Source organism: Aquarana catesbeiana, linkage group LG03 (genome assembly GCF_042186555.1).
Source record: "Aquarana catesbeiana isolate 2022-GZ linkage group LG03, ASM4218655v1, whole genome shotgun sequence".
Classification (NCBI taxonomy): domain Eukaryota; kingdom Metazoa; phylum Chordata; class Amphibia; order Anura; family Ranidae; genus Aquarana; species Aquarana catesbeiana.
The window spans coordinates 671,430,967-671,453,033 of record NC_133326.1 but is presented as its reverse complement, the minus strand read 5'-3'; positions in this window follow the sequence as shown (position 1 = coordinate 671,453,033).

The following is a 22,067-nucleotide window of genomic DNA, read 5'->3' as shown; positions in this document are numbered from 1 at the left end:
TACTTTGCGGGGAGTACGTCTACGGGGAGTATGCCCGCGAGGCGCACTCTGTGATCAGCGAGTCTATGAGACTCGGCTGATCACCGACCCCTTACCATGTGATCAGCTGTCAGCCAATGACAGCTGATCATGTGATGTAAACAGAGCCGGTAATCAACTATTTATTCTCCTCGCGCTGACAGCGTGAGGAGAAAAAAAAAAGCCAATCACCGGCGGCTCTCAAAGGGACATTGGTCCCGATCAAGGAGAGCTCCCACCAGCTCATCTGTGCCCACCTGTGCCACCTGCCAGTGCCACCTACCAGCGCACAACAGTGCCGCCTACCAGTGCTCACAGTGCCACCTATCAGTGTCACCAATCAGTGCCTCTTCAACAGTGTTGCCCATCAGTGTCACCTACCAGTGGCCATCAGTGCCACCTATCAGCACCCATCAGTGCCATCTATCAGTGGTACCTATCAGTAACACCTATCTGTGTCCATCAGTGCCACCCATCAGGGCCCATCAGTGCCATCTATCAGTGGTCATCAGTGCCGCCTTATCTGTGCCCATCAGTTCTGCCTTATCTGTCCCTATCAGTGCCACCTTATCTGTGCCTATCATTGCCCACCAGTGCTGCCTCATCAGCGCATATCAATGAAGGAGAAAAATTACCTGTTTGCAAAATTTTATAACAAACTTTGAAACATGATTTTTTTTTTTTCCAAATTTTCCATTTTTTTTGTTTGTTTAGCAAAAAATAAAAACCTCAGCTGTGATTAAATACCACCAAAAGAAAGCTCTATTTGTGTAAAAAAAAAATGATAAAAATTTCATTTGGGTGCAGTGTTGCGTGACTGTGCAATTGTCATTCAAAGCGCGTCAGCGCTGAAAGCTGAAAATTGGTCTGGGCAGGAAGGGGGGTTTAAGTGCCCGGTAAGCAAGTGGTTAATATGGCCTAAACACCAGTCCCTGTACATGAAGAGGTAATAATCGAATGTCCTATCACATTCATACAGACTATTTTAGGCCTGGTTCACACCTCTGCATTTTTTTAGTGCGTTTTCAGTTTTGCAGAAACTACAGTCCGTTTATCATGGTTTCCTATGGGGTCATGTTTGCATCTGTGCATTTAATGGACTTTTTTTTTTTCTGGTTTTTGGTTCCATAGACTTCAATGGATTAAAAACGTGTATTGAAAAACCCAAAATGCACCTGGCATATGCAAAAACTGCAGCCTGCATAGGTGTGAACCAGGCCTAAGGTTGAAGTTAGTAAATCTGCTCCTATGCTTCTCCTCCTTGCATTCAGCATCCCTGCTGAGAAGTAAAGCCAGTGCCCCAGTGCTGCAAGGCACCAGCACCATCCACATAGAAAAGGACGGGATTTGGTGTTTTGATCAATCTGTGCACAGCTGCTGGATGTCTCATAGCTGACATGCGATAATCACATATAGATGGGAGTCTCCCTGTGGTCTTTGTCTGCGTTCCCTTCTCGCAGCCCCTCCCGCCTCCTGGTGACGCAGAATTCCCTCTGCACTGCAGAATGACTCATTGTGAGTCCGAGGACAGTTTAATCACCGAGTGAGGCTCAGACAGCCGGAATGTATGTGTGTGTTTCTGTGCAAGGGCTCTCCGTCAGCCTACGCTATGTACTATGAGCCAGCGGACTCTGGGTGCGTATTGGTCCAAGCTTGGGCAAAGGGTTAAAAAAAAAGCTAAATGCCCTGTGTTTTTTTTTTTTTTTTTACATGCTAGGGGTTAACTAAAATTATTTTATTTTTTTGCCATCAATAAAACATCAAACCCCGTGTGTGAGCGCTGCGGTCACAGGATATCGTGCTGCAGCAGTGTAGACTGCTCCATAGGACCCCGCTGTTCTATCTTCAGGATTCCGAGGTTGGCGGTTGTCGGTTTACTAAAGGAGTAGAGTATGTTCACCTTGCAAAGCAAATTTTTACGTAACGTAGGGCTCGTTCACATGTGAGGTTTGGGGGGGAGGGGGCGGTAAAACTCTGCCGTTGACCCGCACTTTTTACCCTCCCTTAAAGGGGTTGTGAAGGTTCGTATTTTTTCACCTTAATGCATAGGATGCACACCTGTCAGTGACCGGCCCCCCAACCCCCCCCCCCCCCCCCTTTTTACTTACCTGAACCCTCGAACTTGTCCCACGGGGACACGCTGTCTCTCTGCCCGGGGTTCTCGGCTGTTGATTGAATAGATTGATAGCACCGCAGCCATTGGCTCCCGCTGCTTTCAATCAAATGACGCGGCCGCCGGGGGCCGAGTCCTGCATTTGGCGTCTACCCCGTTTCCCCGAAAATAAGACCTAGCGTGATTGTCGGTGATGGCTGCAATATAAGCCCTACCCCCTAAATAAGCCCTAGTTAAAGTCCCTGTAGGTCTTATTTTCAGGGTAGGGCTTATTTTCGGGGAAACAGGGTAGGGCTTATTTGGGGGGTAGGTCTTATATTGCAGCCATCACCGACAATCACGCTAGGTCTTATTATCAGGGAAACAGGGTGTGGACGCTGAATGCTGGACTCGGGAGCGCGCCTGCAAGGTAACCCCCTTGGGAAAGCGCTTCTCCTAGGGGGTTATCTGATGTGGGGAGGAGCTGAGAGAGCCGCCGAGGGACCCCAGAAGATGAGGTTCGGGGCCACTCTGTGCAAAATGAGCTGCACAGTGGAGGTAAGTATGACATGTTTGTTATTTTAAAAAAAAAATGACCTTTAGTGTCACTTTAAGCCTCATACACACGATCAGATTGTTGGCTAACTGAGCGTCTAATTTTTGTCCAAAGGGCGTGTGCCTGGATCTTGTCTTGCATACTAACGGTACACGATTGTCGGCCAACAAACACAAACGTAGTGACGTACTACGAGGGATTTCAGCTCTTGAGCGCCACCCTTTGGGCCCCTTCTGCTAATTTTGTATTTGGTGAGCATTGATTTCGAGCATGCGTGTTTGTACTTTCAACTTTTGTGTGACGGACTTGTGTACTGACCATCAGAAAATCTGACAGCAGACCGTTGTCCGCCGAAAATTTACTAGCCTGTCATCCAACATTTGTTGACCGAAAGTTGGACAATTGTCTAAGCCCGGGTTCACACCTATGCGAATTAGAGGTGCGTTTCCGCACCTCTAATTCGCATAGCAGGAGAATGTGACTGGCTCCCTATGGAGCCGGTTCACATATCTCCGGGGCGGCTGCGGTGCGCACTGCACAAAAACGCTGTGCGTCTTTGGCTGCGTTTCAGGGCCGAATTCAGGCATAGAATCGGCCCTGATTCGTCCCTGAAACGGTGAACAGGGACGCACAGCGCTCCTGTGCGGTGCGCAGCGTATTATGGTGTGAACCCGGGCTAAAGGAGCGTACTAACTAGAGTTGCCACCTCATCCCTTTAAACCCGAACACATATGAATTACACAGGTTCTGAGGCTAATTTCATGCAGAAGGCATCAAGTGAGTTTAATTACCACCTTAATCAGCCACGGAACCTGTGTAATTAATATGTATTCAGTTTTAAAGGGATGAGGTGGCAACCCTAGCACTAACGGTCAGATTTTAGGCCAACAGTCTGTCAACAGACAATCCCCTCCCAACATTCTGATCGTGTGTACGAGGCTTAAGGCCCCTTTCACACTTCTGCGACTTGTCCTGCAACTTGGGACTGCAAAGTCGCATGACAAGTCGTTCCCCTTGATTTCCAATGATAACCATTCATATATTTGTGACTTCAAGTCATGCCAACTTCATATTCTACTTTGGTCCGACTTTCATGTGGAATGAGGTCCATGGACCTCAAGTTTACACAGGCATTCCCTGAAATCGTGTCAAAACTTTTAAGTCGCGGCAGTGTGAAAGGGGCCTAACTGCTACCCCCTGTAGCTGAATGTTATACAATATAACAGTTATCCCATTATTACTGTTCAAAGCCAAAGTCGTATCCAAGTTACACCCATCCAAAGTTGCACTCCAAAGTCGGGGCAACTTTAGAGTCATACAAGTGTGAATGGAGCCTAACTTTAGTGTAGCACCCTCTACCTAGGTAAGTGCTAGAGGTGAGGATTTTTGTAGTACAGGTAAATTTAGGCAGGCCTGGCTGGAAGCCAGGCCTGTTTGTTTTGATCTGTGTGGGCTGTGAGTGGCTCAGAGCAGCAGCTGTGACTCACAGGCAGCATTGCTCCAATGTCACATTCCTCTTCCTTCTGGAGGATTCTAGAAGAAGAGGAGGGGAAGAGAGGTGGAGATGTCTGGGGTGTCTCAGTGAGTCCTGACCAATCCCCAACTAGGATTTCCTCCTGGAAATACCCAGGGTCAGCCCAGCTGGGGAGGAGTTGTCGGGTGGAAGAACTAGAGATGGAGTACTAGGCTGTCGGGGCCTTTGAGGGAGTTCCCCAGTCTGGGGGGGTGACCTTTGGCCTGGGCTCGGATGGAGGATGGAGCCCTTCAAGAAAGCATGAAGGATTTGGACAGGAGGCACAGGAGGAGTCAGAGAGGACAGCAGGTGCTAGTACTGCCGGGCAAGCCTTCAGGAGGGAACCACTGGTCGCAGCCAGGAGGGCTGGTGAGTGACATGTGCAGTCAGGAGGACTGGAGAGGCATTCCAGAGAGGACTGAGAGGAAACAGTCAGAGCTGGGTGTGGAGCCAGTAGAGAGGATTGAAATGTCAAGTCCAGTGAAGTCGGGCAGCTGCAGCCAGGAGGGCTGGCAGGGCCTGAAGAGGACAGACTGGGAGCAGTAGTCCAGCAGAAGGACAGCTAACACTAACAGGACTTACATATTTTCTGCTACACTATAGGGATCTGCGATCCCTGCCTGCAAATGGCAATTATCAAGGCCTGACTGAGCCAGTGTCAGACTAACCATGTGCTAGCTGCTCCTAAAGAGAGAGAGAGCAATAGTCTGCAAGCTAGAGTTGTACAGGAGGAGTCTGAAGTATGTACAAAGAGTGTACATAGTTGTCCCTAGCAATTTTGATGTTATTCTACTGGGTGTCCCATATTTTCCATACCCCATCCAAGTTAAATTCCCTCAATAAAAAACTAAAACAAAGCAAAAGACCTGTTCATTGTCTTGGAGTGTTTGGGAAGTGAATGCCGGGCAGGGTGACAGGTGGGCCACATCACTTAGCAGCCCCTACGGGGTACCACTACATTAGTTTGTTCAATTAAGCTTCGACAAAAAAACCTAGAAGCTGATTATTTTCTATGCAGAGCTTCACCAGATTTTGCACTCTCCAGTTTTAGTAAATCCACCCCTTGGTGACCTTCTCTCAGTGGTTCCATCCCTGCTAGCAGTATAACCCCAAAAAAGACTAAAATCACCGCCAAGGACCCCTCTTAGTATTAACTCAAGAAGTGGTAAGGCTGTATAGTTACAGTATTACCATCAGCCCTCCTTTCCCAGTCAATGACTTGTACGGGGAAACGCGTCGGGTGGAGCTACAGGTCTTGACGTCACCACGCATCAGCTGGCTGGTTTTTTCACATACAGAGGAATCTTTTTTCACCGTTTTTGGTTGCGCATTTTCTCTTTCAGCTCCACTACAACTGCTCCTTGTAGTTCTTCAATACTGAACTCCTGGTCTCTCACTAGACCCACTGATTCACTGACTATGAATCCCTTGAGCTCCTACAAGGTTGGCAGTGGTTTCCCCTCAAGCATCACCCGCTTCTCTGCTGGGTCCCCAGCTTGGCACTCCAGATACTCCTCAAGCTTCACCCCTGCTAACCGGCTCAGTCCCTGGCTTGACACACAAGGCTGTTCTTCAAGAGTTTCCTCCGCTGGTTGGGTCCCTGACTTGATCACCGCCTGAAGTTTCCCGATTCTCCACCGTGCCCTTCGGAGAGAATATGGTTCCGGTACTTGCTTCAGTTACTCACTGTGGTCCCTGGTAAAGGTCCCTTTGTGGCAACCACTGATGGGTTCCCCCGGCCGAGTGAATCGTCACTTTTGGTTGGACTGCAAGCCGCAGTCCCAACCCTGTGCTGCTCTCTTACTTTTGGATAGGCCCTCACACAGCCTGGCAGCCAAATGCCCCCCAGGATAGGCCCAATCTCCGGCCTAGCAGCTGGGGCAGATGACACATGTCCACCCAGAGGGCAGGCCGGGTGGCACAGAACACAGATAACCTGACCTCACCCAAATATATAGGCTCTCCCAGCAGGCCAAGGGAGTAAAGAAAACCCCTGCCCATTGGCTGGGCCACCCACATACCCATAACCTGACCTTTGGTTGCCCTTCTCATATCTAGTACCACCAAGTGCCTGGCCACCTAGTGGTAGAAGAGAAAGGTACAACAAGGCCAAACTTAGGGAGAAATCAGTGGATCTCTAACAATTTAACTATGGTAGCTACCCCTGCTAAGAAATTTGGTGAGGAGCTCCCTGACTAAACCCCAGGGTACTACATATAGGTAAGCCTTATTCTAGGCTTACCTGTAGGTAAAACTCAAAATCAGAGGTTTACAACCACTTTAAGTTCCATTTTAAAAGCAATGGAAATTTTGAAGTACTTGCGAATGTTTTCCAGGTTGTTCAATATAGTGAGAAGTTTTATACAAATGAATCTATTATTGTATAGCTAGCTTTAGGAAAATCCAACCACTGCACGTAGTACACATTTTTTTGTTCATTGAGGTGTCGATTAGATATCCTTTGACATTGTCACAAGTGTGCTTAGTTAAAAATACAATTTTTTGCAGTTCTGGGCTGACCATTAGTCCAGAAGCACAGCACATAAAAAGATGAAAAGGATGCCACACTCCTTTGTATGAACTACAAAAAAGTGTTGTGTGGCACTCTCTAGTGTACTAGTGTACATAGTTTGTTGTTAGTGTAGGTACAGTGGGGACAGAAAGTATTCAGACCCCCTTAAATTTTTCACTCTTTTTTATATTGCAGCCATTTGCTAAAATCATTTAAGTTGATTTTTTTCCTCATTAATGTACACACAGCACCCCATATTGACAGAAAAACACAGAATTGTTGACATTTTTGCAGATTTATTAAAAAAGAAAAACTGAAATATCACATGGTCCTAAGTATTCAGACCCTTTGCTGTGACACTCATATATTTAACTCAGGTGCTGTCCATTTCTTCTGATCATCCTTGAGATGGTTCTACACCTTCATTTGAGTCCAGCTGTGTTTGGTTATACTGATTGGACTTGATTAGGAAAGCCTCACACCTGTCTATATAAAACCTTACAGCTCACAGTGCATGTCAGAGCAAATGAGAATCATAAGGTCAAAGTAACTACCTGAAGAGCTCAGAGACAGAATTGTGGCAAGGCACAGATCTGGCCAAGGTTACAAAAAAATTTCTGCTGCACTTAAGGTTCCTAAGAGCACAGTGGCCTCATAATCCTTAAATGGAAGACGTTTGGGACGACCAGAACCCTTCCTAGAGCTGGCCGTCTGGCCAAACTGAGCTATCGGGGGAGAAGAGCCTTGGTGAGAGAGGTAAAGAAGAACCCAAAGATCACTGTGGCTGAGCTCCAGAGATGTAGTTGGGAGATGGGAGAAAGTTGTAGAAAGTCAACCATCACTGCAGCCCTCCACCAGTCGGGGCTTTATGGCAGAGTGGCCCGACAGAAGCCTCTCCTCAGTGCAAGACACATGAAAGCCCGCATGGAGTTTGCTAAAAAACACCTGAAGAACTCCAAGATGGTGAGAAATAGGATTCTCTGGTCTGATGAGACCAAGATAGAACTTTTTGGCCTTAATTCTAAGCGGTATGTGTGGAGAAAACCAGGCACTGCTCATCACCTGTCCAATACAGTCCGAACAGTGAAGCATGGTGGTGGCAGCATCATGCTGTGGGGGTGTTCTTTAGCCCGACAGCATGATGCTGAATACTTAGGTCTGAATAATTAGGACCATGTGATATTTCAGTTTTTCTTTTTTAATAAATCTGAAAAAATGTCAACAATTCTGTGTTTTTCTGTCAATATGGGGTGCTGTGTGTTCATTAATGAGGGAAAAAATGAACTTAAATGATTTTAGCAAATGGCTGCAATATAACAAAGAGTGAAAAATGTAAGGGGGTCTGAATACTTTCCATCCCCACTGTAAATTGGTTTGGCTGAGAGCTATTCCTGGGTTAAAACTGGGTCAGGGCTGAGTGACTCATGGAGGATGGATGACTCAGCAAGCATCATCTTTGGTGACTCCCCCTGCTTTCTGGAACCTTGGAGAAGAGAAGTAGAGGGTGGAGTCTAGGAGCTGCTTGGAGTATTGATGAGGGCCCCCAGCCAATGCCATAGCAAAATGGGCTGGCAAGGGGCAGGTAACCTCATAAATACATGTCATACAAAGTCATGCCAGCAGGCGGAAGATGGAGAAGGAGTGCTGAGGAGGCTGCTGGTGGCCCTTGAGGGTGCCCCCTAGTCTTGGGGGGAGGGGTGTGACCTCATGCCTGGGGCTCGAGTGCTGGGGGGACCCTCTACAACACAGAGAGGAAATCCTTACTGGAGGTAAGGGAGCTAGGAGAGGACAGCAGGAGCAGGTCAGAATGTCCATGAGGTCTCCTGAAAAGTCACCTGGGTGGACTGGTGAGTGATCAGTCTGGGAGGACTGTGAGGAGAGAGTGTCAGTCTGGGAGGACTGTGGAGAGATTGTTGGTCTGGAGAACTGTGGAGAAGTAGCCAGGAGTTCTAGTGAAAGAGGTAGCTGCAGCCAGGTGGGCTGGCAGTGCCTGAGGAGGTGGTGCTGGGATCAGTAGCCACAGGGATGTAATCTGGACACTGACTTTTGCTACATACTTAAAGGGGCCTCAGGTTCCTGCATATAACAAGCTTTTGCTAAAAAATCTGAGTGCTGTGTCAGATCATTTTTATCAGTATGCCAGTGGAGTTCTGCAAGCAAGTGTGCTGGAGGAAGCAGAGGAGTGTATATAGACTGTATATCGGAAAAGTTGTAAGTCAAGTGGACCTCCCATAATACCCCTGCTCCCCATCCAAGTTGTAATCCCCTCACTAAAATAACAAAACAAAATGCTGGACTGTTTTCTGACTCTGGGAGACTGAAAATTTGGTGTGCTTGGCTTTGCAGGGTGGGGGATCCCATTTCACCTGCAGCTCTTTCTGAGGTGCGCTACATTTGGATCCTACATCCTCCTTTACAGACAGATCCACCAGAACCTCTGCCCTCTAATGCGTTTCACTCAATAATGAGCTCAGTGCAAATTAGTGACACAGACTGAAATTAGGCTGCCTCTCATTTAGCAAAGTCTATGTGACAGTTTTTCCATGTATTTGCCATCACCTACCCCCACTGCAGCCAAATGAGACAAATTTAGCACCATCAATGAGACAGAATTTAAAGCAGAGTTCCAGCTGCAACATTTTTTTTTAAAGTCAGCAGCTACAAACACTGTAGCTGCTGACTTTTAATAAGGACACTTACCTGTCCAGGGAGTCCGCGATGTCGGCACCCCGAGGCTGATCCGTCCAATCGGATCGGGTGCAGGCACCACCATTCCAACTAAGGGAAACCAGCAGTGGAGCCTTCAGGCTTCACTGCCGGTTTCCTACTGCGCATGCGTGAGTCGCGCGACACTTCCCGAATGGCCCCATCATCTTCTGGGACACACAAAGGTCCCAGAAGGCAGCGGGCGAGAAGAGGACATGACGCACTGGCCCGTGGCGAGGCTGGGGCAGAAGCATACAAGGTACTTCATAAAAAGGTAAGTAAGGAAAAAAAAAAAATATCCAAAATCGAATGGTGGAGGGGTTGTCATTCCTTTAAGACAAAGTTGTAAAAGTGTGTGGAACTCCCCTTTACTCCAAACACACATACAATTAAATTGTATCTAAATCCAAGAAAGTCAGCAATGTTGACGTCAGAGATGGAATTGCCAAGGTCAAACTAAGAGCTGATAAGGAACCAAATCCCTCTAGGCATGAAGAAAAGATTGCTACAAATGAAAGTCTAGTCTGTTCTCAGATATGGTGCAGAAACGTGTTCCCTCACAATCAGGGGAATTCATAAAGATTGTCTAAGACGCTCTTTAGCATTCCGATGTGCCACTACACAACATATGCCTGTGTGGGCAACAGATTCATGTTATTGTTGTAGACAGGTAAATTAATCTGGGGCATACACCATGTGTGGAGGCACACTAAAACCAGAGCATCCATATAGGCATTCTACCCTCATTGCAACTGTGCTTTCTTTTGTACCTGGGGAGTGGAGCCTGGTGGGGAAGCTGAGACACTAGTTCTCCATCAGGTCCACTCCCCTTGTGGTTGACAGCTAGCAGTGGGTCGATCCTTAGCCAGTAGACAGCCTGCTATTTGGTGTAGAATCTGCCCACTACCTGCTTTCAATTACAAGGCAAGAACTAGTATATCAGCTCCCCCATCAGGCTCCACCGTCAGCAGAATCACTGGTTGCTAGGATGCTGTCGGCTGTTAATCTTCCTTTACGACCAGTGACAAGGAGAGGGTCGCGGCGGCAAATAATCTGTTCTGCTACACTGCATACAGGGACAGGCACTTTGCTTGACTCTTTAAGCCAACTTGGCCTTAATTACAAGTGGTGCTAATAACAACTACCTGCATCTGCCTCATAGTTACATAGTTAATCTGGTTGAAAAAAGACACAAGTTCAACCAACAGAGGAAAACAAAAAAACCCACATAAATAGAAAACCTCCATATACACTCTCCAATACCCACAGTTGATCCAGAGGAAGGAAAAAAAAACAATAAAGCATGATCCAATTTGGTCTAACGGGGGGAAAAAAAACACCCAAGAGACAATCAGATAATCCCTGGATCAACTTTGCCTATAAATACTAGTATCCAGTTATATTATGTGTATCTAGGAAAGAATCCAGGCCTTTTTTAAAACAATCTACTGAGCTGGACAGAACCGACTCTTGGGAGAGTCTATTCCACATTTTCACAGCTCTTACTGTGAAAAGGCCTTTCCGTGTTTGGAGATGAAATCTCTTTTCGTCTAGACGTAAAGAGTGCCCCCTTGTCCTCTGTGATGACCTAAAAGTGAATAACTCAACACCAAGTTCACTATATGGACCCCTCATGTATTTATACATGTTGACATGTTGATCATATCCCCCTCTTGAGGGGGAGGGGGGGCGGGGGGAAATAAGAGGGACTGAGAGAGATTAAGATAATAATAGGGTTTATAATTATAGAAGGCGTTTTGTCGTCGGTTGTTAAAATTATTTAAGAATATCCTAGAAGGGAAAAATAATAAAGATGTGACAGAAACAATCCACAATGATGTGAAAAAGGAGAAGAGATAAAGTTTGACGCATAAAGTTGAAATAATGTCTCTCGGAAAACTTTCGCTGAAGTGGATAAAAGAAAAAAAAAAAAAAAAAAAAAATATCCCCCTCTTGATCTCCTCTTCTAAAGAGAGAATACGTTTAGTTCCTCTAATATTTCCTCATAGCTGAGCTCCTCCATTCCTCTTATCAGTTTGGTTGCCCTTCTCTGCACTTTCTCCAGTTCCCCGATATTCCTTTTGAGAACTGGTGCCCAAAACTGAACTTCATATTCCAGATGAGGTCTTACTAATGAATTGTACAGAGGAAAAATGATATCTCTCTCTCTGGGGTCCATACCTCTCTTAATACAAGAAAGGACTTTGCTCGCCTTGGAAACCGCAGCTTGGCATTACATGCTATTATTAAGCTTATGATCTACCAAAACCCCCCAGATACTTCTCCACTACAGATCCCCCCAGTTGAACTCCCCCTAGTATGTATGATGTATGCATTATAGGCCCCCAAATGCATAACTTTACATTTATCAACATTAAAACTCATTTGCCACACGGTTGTCCAATGAAACATTGAGGTTGGCTTGTAAGTTGGAGACATCCTGTAAGGACATGTTATTCCACTGCATTGCTTAGTGTCATCTGCAAAGACAGAAATTTTACTTTTAATCCCAGACCCGATATCATTTATAAATATATTAAAAAGTAAGGGTCCCAACACGGAACCTTGGGGTACACCACTGATAACCTTAGACCATTCACAGTGAGAATCATTAACCGCTATTCTCTGAATTCTGTCTTTTAGCCAGTTTTCTATCCATTTACAAACTGATTTTCCCAAGCCTGTAGACTTTACTTTACACATTAGCCATGTGTGGGAAGCTGTGTCAAATGCTTTTGTAAAATCCAAGTATACCACGTCCACAGCCACCCCTGTCTCCAAGGTTTTACTTACCTCCTCATAAAAAGAAATCAGATTTGTTTGACAACTTCTGTCTTTCATGAATCCATGCTGTCTGTTACTTAGAATATTTTTTTCCAGCAAGAACTTATCTATGTGGTCTTTTATTAAACTTTCCAGTATCTTCCCAACTATAGAAGGTAAACTAACAGGTCCATAGTTACTTGGTAAATACTTTGACCCCTTTTTAAAAATAGGCACCACATTGGTCTTACACCAATCCAGTGGTACTATGCCAGTCATCAAAGAGTCCCTAAAATTAGAAACAATGGCAGATGACAGAGCTCAATTCTTTTAGGATCCGTGGGTGGATACCATCTGATCCAGGTACTTTTATTCTGTCTAAATATTTCTGGACCATATCACTTTTGAGCCATTGTGATCATTTCGGGCTGTGTCACTACCATCCCCCATTATGGACATGAGCTCCCCCCATGCTCCTTTGTATACACAGAGCTGAAGAAGTTATTTCATACATTTGCCTTCTCTTTGTCCCTAGTCACCCACTCTAGATTATTTTGCAAAGGGTCTACATGCTCAGACCTGACCTTTTTACTATTAATATATTTGAAGAATATTATAGGGTTTTTCTTACTATCTTTTGCAATCTGTCGTTTGTTTTGAATTTTTTTTGCGGCCTTGATTTTCTTTTTACATATTCTGTTATATTCTTTGTAACAATTAAATGATGATAGTGTTCCTTCTTTTTTATACTTTTTAAAAGCTCTTTTCCTATTATTTATAGCTTTTTTAACTTTGGCCATATGCCACATAGGTATTTTTAGCCTTTTAAACATATTGCCCATGGGACTATAGTTTTCAGTGACTTTGCATACAGTCGCTTTGAAGAATTCCAATTTCTGTTCTGTGTTCATCTATGCCAATATTCCCTCCCAGTCTAATGCCGCGTACACACGGTCGGACAGACTTTCAACGGACTTTTGGCGGACTTTCAACGGACTTTCTAACGACCGGACTTGCCTACACACGATCACACCAAAGTCTGACGGATTCGTACGTGATGACGTACACCGGACTAAAATAAGGAAGTTCATAGCCAGTAGCCAATAGCTGCCATAGCGTGGGTTTTTGTCCGTCGGACTAGCATACAGACGAGCGGATTTCTGGGTCTGGCGGAGTTACGACGTAAAGATTTGAAGCATGTTCCAAATCTAAAGTCCGTCAGATTTGCGACTGGAAAAGTCCGCTGAAGGTCCGGTGAAGCCCACACATGATTGGATTGTTTGCCGGATTTGGTCCGTCGGCGTCCGTCAGACAAGTCCGGTCGAAAAGTCCAACCGTGTGTACGCGGCATTAGACCCCATACACACTATAAAACTTTTGTTGTCAGATTTCCTTTAGATTTACCAAAACCATGTAGTGCAAGGGCCTGCCTGTTTGCATACAAATTGAAACTCCTAAGGTTTGACCTCATATTATATGGTTTTGGTAAATCTGAAGGAAAAAAATCTACAGAAAATTGTATAGTATGTATCCAGCTTTAGTTTTGGAAAGCAGCCCTCATCCTTGGAAAATTTGCTCTCTTAAAGTTAAGTGTTTTTATCTTTCCCCTATGTGTTTGTTGTTTATAGCTAACACTAAATGAAATCATGTTATGGTCACTGCTACCCAGATGCTCCTTTATATGAACATTAGTAATAAGCTCTGCATAGTTAGAGATTGGGGCAGACAAGATTAGCTACCTGGTGAACATGGCCAGTGGAGGGGGACGACACATTGTGGCAGTGGTTATAGAAGTGATAGGAGGCTTCACAGCCACGTGTATCCTTTCCACATAAAAGCCGACAGTCGGGTTTACTAAAGTACACACACTCCAGGCCGGTATAGCAGTCGAGAGTGTGTAAAAAAACACATGTCTACAGAACAATTAAAGATCTGAATCCCCAGCAAGTGGCTGAAGATTCTGATTTTACCTTCCTCCTTACGCTGGCACCCTAGGGCAGCTGCCCAAGCCGCCTTATGGTTGCGCCAGCCCTGCAACCTTCCAATCCACGTACTGGCACGTTGCTGGTTCGCAAGTGGTTAACAGACCAAAAGGGAGCAAATAAGAGAAGGGTGTTAGGGTGCAAATTCCCTTTAAGAAGTAGCAGGGTTCATTCTGTCGCAGTGGTACTTTGGAGCCGGAAAGGAAGGAAATTATGAATGAAGCTAAACTCTAGTAGTAAATCTGTCTCACTTCCCCTGTTTAGCATTACGCCTTGCTGTGTGACAGAACTGATACACATCCATCACAGTTCCTTATCTGTAGGCTTCTTCTGGTTCTGTGACTTAAAGTACTGAAGCCAAAATATCAACATGATAAGCAGGCAACTAGCATTTTCAAAGGAGAGACAAGAAATAGCAGAAGACATACATTTAATGCGAGCCTGGAGGGTAAGGGAAGGGGGATTGCTAGACAGGAGGTGGAATCAATCTGTCAGCACCTAGAATTTATTAATATTACGCCAGATCTGCGTGCTCTCTTCTATATTTTAAGGTTCAATAAAAAAAATAATTCCTGCGCTGTCATTAAGAAAGCTCAAGAAGTATTGGTGCTTGATAATAACCCTTTATACTATGTTTTTGGAAATATACCCATACAAACGGTTAACGCAGAACTGATGAGGTATTTTTTTTTTACTTTTTTAAGTTCATTTTTGGTGACTTTCCAATGGTTGCAATTTGCATAAGTGTCTCTACTCTCCCGCTCGCTGTGTGATAGTGACCAGGTGGCTCAGGCCCTGGGCATTGCGTTGTTGGGGCATGCATCTATCAGGAAATAATGACGCAGTAGTGGGTGCTCTGGGCAATGCTGGCAGGGCGAATGTGAAGATAAGTGGTGTCTGCTGACAGCCAATGCTTCTCACAGTCTGATCCCGCTGCCAGTTTAGTACTTTCATCCCCCCCGCAGCTTTGCGTTAACCTACCTGTATGTCGAGGCCGTGCTGAAATTTTCAAGCAGAATAAGCTAAGAAACTGGATAAAGGTTTTCATTTTGTCTTTCATTTGACAAAACATTTCCAAAAAATAAATAAAAATAACAGCTGGATGAAAGCATCCATTTGACATTCTCTTTTACAGTTCACCCAGCTTCTCATCATTACATCCAATGTTTCTGCTTAAGATGTTTGTAAAGGTTCTTATTTGTTAAGGTCACGGTAAGGGAGTTTGTAAAGGTCTGAAATAAGTCTATCTTGTCCAGGGGCTTTGGCTGTTTAATAACCCTCCATGGGTCTATATCAGAGAATTCTGCATTTAAGTAGGCTAGATTTTACTCTGCCAGGGAGAGCAGGTCAATTTGGTCTTGAAAGTCTGAACCCCAGTCACAGTTATCCCAATCGCAGGTGGTCAGACACTATAGCTGGCTTCTGTGTTCTTCACCTATAGCAGCCCCCTTTCCCATAAGGCAAGCAGGCCTATCAGTACTCGGTTGCCCCAGGACTTATACACAATGCTACAGTGTCTGACTACCACGCCAGGGCATGCATAGAACTGAGCAAAGCAAACAGATACCTGCAGAGGCAGAGTTTAGAGATGAGTTGATATCCCATCCAAGGCAATCAACAAGGTAATCCAATCTAGCAGAGCAGGGCAGACCAACAAGCAGCTTGATCAGGTATTACACACGCTATTACAATCATGAGACCACAGGCTTGGCTGGCTTAAATCAGGTTTGGTCTCCACCCAGAGTCTGGCCACATCAATCACCTTGCAGGTGGACAGACATACAAGGAGAATGTAACAGCAGGAGCACTAGACACTCCTGACAACCCTCTCATAAATTTTCAAAGTGAGAAGAGTAAAGGTTAGACTAGAACTGATATAGGATGGGTTAGTATGAACGTTCCCTTGTTCTTCTCGGAGATGGGGGATACATGTTGTGCCCGGCCGTGGCCTCTCTGCAGCCAGGTCGCAAAGGCTGCACTGTCAGATGGGCGGCAGGGAGCAAAGAGATGAGATATCTCTCGGACTGCCTTGCTTCATAGCTCTTCCGACCTCATAGCCGGGCCGCTTCAAAGTTAGGGGTGCAGGAGGGAGCAGAGAGATGACATCATCTCTTCCCGCCCGCACTGCGTCACTGCTCTTCTGCCCTTACAGCCGGGCCTCCTCAATGTCGAAGGTGTGGCGGGGAGCAGAGAGATGAAGACATCTCTCATCTAGTGGCAAGCTGAATCTGAAGGCAGGTGATGTGGCAAGTGACAATCCGCATTTGGTGGCAGGCAACGTGGCAAGTGACACACTCAGGGCTCCCACTAATTCTGCATTATGGTGAGTTGAACTATTTCATTTTATATTACAATGTAATAATAGAAATAATGCGCTTCAATCATCCTGACACCATATCAACCATGGTGCCGTGATGATTGAAGCACCAACACCAGCCATTGCCCCGACAAATTGCCAGCGAAAAATTGCATACCCTCCATGCGAATACCCACCCCCCGGGCCTTGGCACAATTTTCTTCCACGCAGCCGGTCCCTGGTGCCAAAAAGGTTGGGGACCGCTGGTCTAGAAGACAGACATATTGATTGCCAAAGAAGAAGTCCACAATCTGATATATAAATCAAATTGGTGTAGCTAGAGGTGACAGACTTGTTTAGCCTGCCATGTTATATGGTATTTTTCCATATATCTGACAAGGGTTAGCCTCCTATGGGAGATCACAAATGCAAGAATTTTACCCCTCAAAACATCCTTTGTCACCTCCCAAAGACATTGGATTGTTTAAATGATTAGAATTACATTCAGAATATTCAAACCTCCACAGATCCCCTTGCAATCTGCAAGTCAAAACGCGTTGGAGTCTCACATTGTTTATCTCTGAATCTCTTTATGTGAAATATCAACTATGGGATCTCACATTGTTTATTTGTGATTCTCCTTGTGCGTAGTATTAACTACATGGTTCCAATATTTATCTATGAGTTACATTTTTAGGCTTTTATCATGTTATTGTGATGCATGTATACAAGCCTCACAGCTTTATGGGGCTTTTTTATTGATGCAAAATAAAAATTTGTAATTTTTTATTGTACTTCATGCAAATGTATGGGTTGCCTAAAAGTCTTGTGTTCCCCTTTCTTTTTTGGTTCTCTGTAATCTAGACATTTGGGTATGTGGTGCCACTCTTGACTTGGGTATAGGAACATGTAATAACATTTTGAATGTTATTACACAGTTATTATAGAGTGACTCCACATAGCAAGGTTGTGATGCCATTAGAGCTTTGGGTGAAGCAGGTATACCAGCAAAGCAACTCTTCTTTCCCAACAAGGTATACAGTCTGTGAAGGTGGTGGAGCACAAAAGCCTAGGGGTGAGACCAAAGAAGAATACTAGGCATGTCCTGTGATGATCATTCTTGTTGTATTGAGGAGGCTGGTTACAGGAACTTTTGTTGGCTAACAAATCAGAACATACCAAAAACGGGCAAATAAAAAGACAGCAGAATGAAGATATAGCAATCTTGTAGTGGACTACCTTTTTTTTCCCATAGGTGGGAGCACACAGGAGTGGGTATAGATCCAAGCCATCGGGGATAGGCCCCTCCATGCCGAAAGATTGGCTTATAAAACCCATTGTTACAGGATCTCTGTTCTACCAGGCCCACTAAGTCAGGATGAGCTAGAGAAAAAGCTCTTACAAATCTGTGGAACGCTGATAGCATAAGTCAACATTAAAGAAATAAATTGTGTACCTTCATTAAACAGCCTAGCATAGGCCATGCTAGGTAGATGAAAAACACAGCTGCATTGCTTATAACTCATTGCAGCTCAGGTATTGATGGGTTTCGCCGCCTGGACAGGTGTCACAGTATGGAGGCAGCCGGTGGGAGGAGGATCATCCACAATGGTAGCAACCACTTTCTCTGCCATCTCCAGGGATGTAAAGGTTGTTACTTTGCCATTGCCCAGCACGTGGATCTGAAATACCACTAGATATGCAAGGGTAAATCTCACTTTATTGTAAACCAGCTGTTGGAAGATAGGAGTGAAGGTCTCCTATCCAATCTATATGGTTAACCCTGTATAAGTTGTCCTCAGCCTTGCACCACTCCACACGCCATATCCTCTGACATGTTTCACCCCACCCACTGAGGCTTAGTCATAGAGGTTATGTATGACTAAGCCCTGGTGGGTGGGGCGAAACATGTCAGAGGACATGACATGTGAACAGTGCTGAGGCCAACTTATACATGTTAACCACATAGATTGTATAGGGTTGAGCGGCGATTTTTTTCAAGTATGCTACCCACTACTGGATGGTGATGTTTTTGCCATCACCCCATTCCTGAGTACCAGTGGGACTTCCTTTTTTGCTTAGAGTGGCACTACAAGTATTAGCACGTCATGACGATGAAGGGGTGTTGTCTTGTCATGGAGGACCCAGGCAGTGGGCTCTCTGCACTCTAATCTGATAAGAAAGACTCAGAGCTTAAGGAATAGTGTGAGCACAAAAATGTGCCAGGTATTGTGGGTGAACATCTTCCAGCAGGCCTACAAAGCTAAGGTTGTTGTGCCGAGATCAGTATCTAATTTCTCAGAGAGGCCGGATGCCAAGAATTTAGTTTGTGTTTGCAGAACAGAATTATCAAGCGCACCCACTCAGTGTTGAGGCTCTCAGGTTTGCTGTGTATGCATTTCTAGATCTTTTTTGATTGGGCCCAACTCTTGATGAATGGCCTTAGTTATAATATGGAATAATATAGAAATGTCTGTTTTTTTAAATGCAGGGATACTGCAGCAGCCAGCCACTTGTAGTTACTGTGCATTCCGGGTTGCAAAAAAGCAAAATCACCATCTGAATGATCCACGCTGCTAGGAGTCCACCAGGTCTACCACCTTAGTGAGCTGTTGCTTGCAGTCCTTGTAATGCCGCGTACACACGGCCGGACTTGCCAACGGGCTAAACTCCATCGGCATTTCCGACAGAAAGATTTAGAACATGTTCTATATCTGAGTCCGTCGGAAATGCCGACAGAAAAAGTCCGATGGGGCATACACACGGTCGGAATATCCGGCCGAAATCTCCCAAAGGACTTTTTCTGTCGGGAAGTCTGGCCGCGTGTATGGGGCATTAGAGGGCTGAAGATGTTTAGCGGAGTGGGATTTTTTGACAAATTTGTCCATGGCCAGTGTCTGCAAACTGTGTGGCATCTGGGTTGCAGGAGTGGACAGTATATGGTAGGTAAAGAATTCCTGTGGAAGCTGGAAATTACTATAGTAGGGGCAGCACAGTGGCTAAGTGGTTAGCATTTTCACCTTGCAGCACTACCTGCCTGGAGTTTGCTAGAGTTTGCATGTTCTCCCTGTGCCTATGTTTGTTTCCCCCAGGTACTCTGGTTTCCTCTCACACTCCAAAGACTTGCTGGTAGGTTAATTGGCTCCTGTCTAAATTGGCCCTAGTATGTGTATTTATGAATGTGAGTTAAGGACTTGAAGCCTTTTTTGTCAAAGATTAATTGAACAAGCTGAAGTTAGAAGCTAATTGGCCACCATGCACAGCTGCACCAGATTCTGTGTGCTCCAGTTTTTATAAATTCTCCCCAAAGTGTTCTCTTAGGCCCCCGTTCACACCTATGGGAATTAGATGTGGCTTACACCACATCCAATTTGCAGGACATTTTAAAATGCGTTCATTTGAATGCATCTGGTTCACATATATGCGTTGCATTCGCACTACGCATTGCCCAAAAAAGGTGTGCGTTTTCTGGGCATTGCGGTGCGAATTACAAGTGCATTATCTTCTATGGGAACGCATCTGATTCGCAGATGCATTCCGTTCCGAACACAAATTCTCTCCTTCTCCTCACTACACCTCCCCCCCCCCTCTCCCTGCTCACTGATCCGCAGCTACATCGGAGAGGAACCGCTGAACAGCTGTTTTTTCTCTTCGCAGAGAAAACAGAGCTGGAATTCGTACCCCACATGTGTGAACCCAGCCTGAATGATGCCCGTGCCAAGTGAGTGACCTCCTGCATTCACTATGCAGTAGGGCACCTTCTAGACATAGGGCCCGCAAGACCACATCCATCACTGTAGTAGCAGTGCCTACTATAATTTATTATTATTATTTATTATTATTATTATACACGATTTATTTAGCGGCAACAGTTTACGCAGTGCTTTACAATGTAGAGGGGGGACAGATTTCAACCTTCCACGGGTATAGCACAACCGCAACCTGGTGCATTCCAAGTTCCAAATTCCTTGTTAGGCTACATGTAAAAACAGCACAGTACAGCAAACGCGTTTCGTCCAGTACAGCAAATGCGTTTCGTCCAGTACAGAAAACGCGTTTTGTCTATAACAGTCTTCTTTAAAGCATGTTTCAAAGCCGGGTTGCCGGCTATTATCTTTTATGGACCATTGGAAGATTTCCCCTCTATTACAATTCTGGGGACAACTCAAAATTTGGGATTTTCTTTTACTTTCACTTTCAATGATAATGGTAAACAGGACAAATAGAGAGGGGGAATCTCCCTAACGGACAGCAATAAAAACTGACAGGAGTTCTAATCCCTCTACACTCTATCCAAAAAAAAAAAAAATGCTTTGTTCGTTTATACTTTAAACTTTAAGATTCAGCAGAGACACCTTACTCCTTTGCAGTATGAATAAAGGGTAGTTCACATGGCAAACGAGAATCACACAATTCATACTCTGCTTTCCCCGGTCCTCATTACTGCAGTGTGTGCTGTCTTTGTAGAGTCCCTAATGCGTTTTGCCATGGTAGCTGAAAAAAAGAAAGGCTTTGAAGGCTTTATTATTTAGATCATGCTCATCCTTGGAGACCTCAAGCAAAATGTACGATTGTGTTAAATGTATTTTTGGAAACAGAGGCTGCAGACTCATACACAGCGCTCAAGGTGAGACCGAGCATGACATAAAAGAAACATTCAAGGTGCCATTGTCAACCTTCCCTTCTGAATCTGCTGGTTGCTTGGTTTTTGGCTGATCCGCTTGTTTTTGTCTAGTCACAGACGACGCAGATAAGGACGTATGGCTGTTGATATTGCTGCTCTGCTTGAAGCCAGAGGATCTGAATGGCAGCCAGGCATATAGCATTTTTAGAAGGAGCATAGCAATGGCAGCCCTCATTTTGCTCTCATGATAGGCTTGCATTAAAGTGGTTGTAAAGTCATTCTATGCTTTAAGATAAAAAAAAAAAACCTTCTGTATGCAGCAGCCCCCCCTATTACTTACCTGAGCCCCAAGTCGATCCAGCATGGTTGCACGAGAGACTCTCCCTCCTCATTGGCTGAGACAGCAGGGAAGCGCCATTGGCCCCCCGCTGCTGTCAAGTAAAGTCAGTGAGCCGATGAGGAGAGTGAGGGGGCGGGGTCAGACCACGGCTTCATCTCTGAATGAACACACGGAGCTACGGCTCGGCTTGGGCGCCCCCATAGCAAGCTGCTTGCTGTGGGGGCACTCAACAGGAGGGAGGGGCCAGGAGTGCGGAAGAGGGACCCGAGAAGAGGAGGATCTGGGCTGCTCTGTGCAAAACCAACTGTACTGAGGAGGTACATGTTTGTTATGTTTAAACAAAAAAAAACTAGACTTTAGTATCACTTTAAACCCAAAATTAAAAATGTGATATTTTGCATGCAGCTTACAAATCATTAGATGTGGTGGTTGCATTAGTTTTCTTTTTTTAAGCTTTTTTCTCCTCTGTTTTCATATAGTGGTCTGGACAGTAACACACCTCCTGTATTAGAGCGCATCCACTCTGGATGAAGGAGCAACAGAGACACCTATGGACAGCAGCATTGTTAATCTGGGAGGAGGGGAATATTAGACAGACTAGCAGATTTAGATACACTAGCAAATTAATGCCAAATTTTAGCTAACACTCTTTAAGCAGTTACAGC